We start from the raw sequence: 4,437 nt of genomic DNA, 5'->3' as shown, positions 1-4,437 counted from the left end.
ATCCTTGTTTAATGGTTTCCAGGATGGTGTAGTGGGTCAGGTGGTGGAGGTACAGCACAATCCTATGCATATCTACTCAGAGGTGAGTTCCCTTGTGTTCAGTAAGGCCTACTCCCAGGAAAGCATGAATAGGACTATAGCCACAGACCTGGAAGATCCAGATTCAAATCCCTGCTAGGCCATGAAGCTTGCTGGGAGACCTTGGGCCAGTCACTCTCTACTAGCCTCACCTACCTCATAGGGTTTTTGTGATGCCAGAAGAAGGGAAGGAAGTATGTGCACCAACCTCAGCTCCCTGGAAGACAGGTGGTATATAAATGTGAAAAATAAACACAGCATGCCTATATGCGCGCACCAACAGAAATAAAAAATTACATATTATAGGATTTACTTCTGAGTAGGCACGCCCAAGGCTTGTGCTGCATGCTAGACTCCCTGTGCATGCTTTACTTAGCAGTAAGTTCTGTGTAACTTAGGGTCCAATCCGCTCCAACTTTCCCACAGCAGTGCAGCCGCAATGCAGCCCTGAAGTAAGGGTACAAATTTCCCCATGCCTTGAGAGGCCTCTGTGACTGCCCCCCAATTGCAAGATGCAGTGCACGCCCTGTTGGCACGGCTGCACCAGCACTGGAATACTGGATAGGACTGGACCCTTACTCGGGTTGAAATCCTCTGCTGTTGTTGATGACATTTAGAGCCCTATGTGGCATAGGGCTGAGACACTTAAAGGACTGCCTTTCCCCGCATATTCCTGCTGGTCTGGAGGCACCCACACGGCCGCTTCCCTGCACTTGACCAGCGAGGTGACTGTGAAAGCCAACAAAGCTCTGGAAGGAAGGAGCAGGACCTCGAGGCCTCCTCCCCAATGGGGCACCCCCTCAGGAGATGGGCATGGCCCAAGCCTCCCCTCCCAGGCCCTGGAGATGAGAACCTAGCCCAGCTGCAGGAAAACTGAGAACATTAGATTCCAGGCTTCTCCCCAGGAGAGGGGGCAGAAACAGCTGCAGATGGACTGGTGCTGGACGAGGATTTCCTCTGCTTTTCTACCAAGTTTTATAGATACTTAGGTTGTGACCCGTTGGACTTATCTTGAAAAAAATAATACGTTTCCCCAAGTAAATTTATTCATCATCTTCTCCCCCCCCCCCATGACAGCCACGTTCTTCCATGATGGGAAATTAAACACTGAGCCATATGGCTGCAGCAACAAACTTTTAGTACTTGCTTGCTCAATTGTTTTAACACATTGCTGCCGTCGTACAGCATTCTGCTTGCCTGACTAGTTATGGGCCTGGTGCCTGATATATGCATTAGACATTTTAATGGCACATAGGAAATTAAGTGAAGTTGACAATGTGAGGAAAGAACAGGATGATCCCATTAAAGCAGGGGTGCTCAAACTTTCAACTTTAGGGATGCTGGACCTTTAACAAGTGTATAGAAGAGAGAATTGCAGCAGGTGCAACTTGTCATCCCACAGACAAGTTCCCACATCTGTTCCCTGCATCTTCCCTGCATCTGTGTTCCCTGCATCCCTGCATCTGTGGGATGACAAGTTGCACCTGCTGCAATTCTCTCTTCTATACACTTGTTAAAGGTCCAGCATCCCTAAAGTTGAAAGTTTGAGCACCCCTGCATTAAAGACTAAATTTTGCCATTTTTACTTTTGTAAAAGTGGGGTGGGTGGGGGAGAAAGCTTCAACTAATTCCTCCGAACAGGTTTTATCATTAGCCTGCTGTGCAACCAGATGCTGCTGCCTCCTGAAGCCGCAAAAGTGTCTGCCAAACTTATGGGTCTCGCATCTTCAAATTGGCTCTTTCACGTTGTTGTTTTGTGTTTGTGTGGCTTGTGCTGCTGTGGGTTTACCTTTCAGCCTGCTGCTGCTGCTGCTAGAACTTTTCTTTACTTGGATGAATAGATCCCCCCCTATTGCTGATAACTAGAGGTGTTTGAAAATGGTGTCACTGTTTTGAAAATTTGTTACAATGCAAAATGTGGTGTTTTGTGGTGTTATTCACAGGTGTGAGCTCTTAAGCTTCAATGTCAGACTTGATATCATTACATTGCAGTCTTCAATGAACAAACAACAAATTATTCAATTACATCAGTTACACAATTACATACAATTACACAGGGCCATCTAGGCAGGCGGAGATCAGGGGTCTCAATGCGTGGATGAGACGGTGGTGTAGGGAGGTTTAGATTCGTTAGGCACTGGGGAACGTTTTGGGACAAGAGAGATAGAACCAGACTGTACAAGAGGCCTGTACAAGAAGGAATAGAACCAGACTGCTGGTGCATAACATTAAAAATGTGGCAGAGCAGCTTTTAAATGATCCCTGGGTGCATCTGATCCCTGGGAGCCGAGGGGCATCCGGTTTGTGACTCCTTATCCCTATGGGACAAGGATGGGGAGAACAACAAGGTAGAGGAGGGGAAGAAATTGGGAATGGAAGCATGATGGGATGTGATAGGCTGTTTGGGACAATGAGAGGATGCAGGCATAAAGCAGCTAATAAGCAGCCAGCCCATCCTGGGGGATTCCATGTACAAGTACTTTTATGCAAATGCCCGAAGTCTCTGAGCAAAGATGGGAGAACTGGAATGTTTGGTGACTAGAGAAAACTTTGACATAGTGGGTATAACAGAAATCTGGTGGAATGCGGAAAATCAGTGGGATACTGCAATCCCAGGCCATAAACTATAAAGGAGGGACGGAGGGACATGTTGGAGGTGGGGTGGCCATTTATGTTAAAGAAGGGGTAGAATCCAGCAAAGCAGAAATTGAAGGTGGGTCTGACTCCACTGTAGAATCTTTGTGGGTTAAATTACCAGGCCTGTGGAAAAGACATGGTTTTCTTTTTTTTAAAAGCAAATTCTTCATCTGCTGTAACATCTAGCTATGTCCGGAACAAGATGAACAAACGCGTGGAGGTCTTTAGTCAAGAAGCTGGAAACGCCACTCCAGCCCTACTGCTCCTTGCTAACCTGCACATGCCCGATCTCGTCTGATCTTGGAAGCTAAGCAGGGTCAGGCCTGGTTAGTACTTGGATGGGAGACCGCCTGGGAATACAGGGTGCTGTAGGCTTATACCATAGTCTTTCAAGACTGAAGGTTGCCAACCATTGGAGAGGCCCACCCATAGGCAAAATGATGTGAGTTGCATCAACGGTAGTTTGCACAGGGACAAGAGGGTGGTGGATCTGGGGTGCTCTTCACCCTGAGTCTTCCACTACCATCACCTGCCTCCAACCACACTGATACGACTCACAAAGATGCAAGCCACATTGATCTACTTTCTACCTGCCGAAAGTAGGAGGAAGGTGGATCATCCACCTCTTTACTACACTCCCTGCATGGCTTCTTCACAGGTGCAACTTCTGGTTTTATCTACAAGGACTGCATGAACAAAGGAGCTCCTTCTCTTGCACAGACTTGTTAAATAAAACTGAAGACCTGAAGTGGTATTGGGCAGTGTTCCGGGTCATACTGCCCCTGCTTTCCATGGAAAACTTGCATTTTAAATTATGGCAGTTCAATTTTGTTCCAGAGAGCAAACAGAACTAGGACTCAACCTAGCACTTCCATGTAGCACATAACTAATAACTGTAAAATATTCCTTTATCCCAGCATGTGATTAATCTGTGGAACTCCTTGCCACAGGATGTGGTGACGGTGTCTAGCCTAGACGCCTTTAAAAGGGGATTGGACAGATTTCTGGAAGAGAAGTCCATCACAGGTTACAAGGCGTGATGGGTACGGGCAACCTCCTGGTTGTAGGAGTAGGCTGTCTCCGAATGCCAGGGGCAAGAGAGTAGCACCAGGATGTAGGTATCTTGTCTTCTGCGCTTCTTGAGGCATCTGACAGGCCTCTGTGAGGTACAGGAAGCTGGACTAGACGGGCCTTGGGCCTGATCCAGCAGGGCTCTTCTTATGGGCACAATCCTAACCAGGTCTACTCAGAAGCAAAGTACTCAGAATCTAGTACATAGCAGCTTGTTAAAAGTACAGGTCTATAACATTTCTCCAAATGCAGTCACATACCATGGTAGCATTTAGTCTAAAATATTAAAAATAAAAGATTGAAATGAATGAATTTCAGAACCCACCTGAAACTGGCTCGCGACCCACCTAGTGGGTCCCGACCCACAGTTTGAGAAACGCTGTCCCAAGGCATTCCAAGTAATTTTACAGTTTAAAATACTCAAACCAATGAACAAAGTGTTAGAATAAACACAGCACCACTGCAGACATTTCTCTGGCACTAGTGATCTCTGCAGGAGCTGATGGTGGGGGCTTCTGGCTTCTTGCAATGCCATAGTGTCTACACAGTGATTTTGGTTTTGTACATGTCTGGTTGTTGCACATGACGTCATAGGCACTGCAGCGCACCCTTCGGCCGCCAGGGGGCTCCCCTGGTTGCCCTGCTGGGCGC

General features: G+C 47.2%; 1 pseudogene; it reads left to right on the top strand.

Moving 5' to 3' along the window:
• The first annotated feature begins 2,969 nt into the window (after window positions 1–2,969).
• LOC136637314 (5S ribosomal RNA) lies at window positions 2,970–3,090 on the top strand (annotated as a pseudogene).
• Window positions 3,091–4,437: the final 1,347 nt, after the last annotated feature.

The sequence above is a fragment of the Tiliqua scincoides genome, chromosome 1 (assembly GCF_035046505.1).
Source record: "Tiliqua scincoides isolate rTilSci1 chromosome 1, rTilSci1.hap2, whole genome shotgun sequence".
NCBI classification, from domain to species: Eukaryota; Metazoa; Chordata; class Lepidosauria; order Squamata; family Scincidae; genus Tiliqua; species Tiliqua scincoides.
This window is presented reverse-complemented; position numbering and strand designations above follow the sequence as displayed.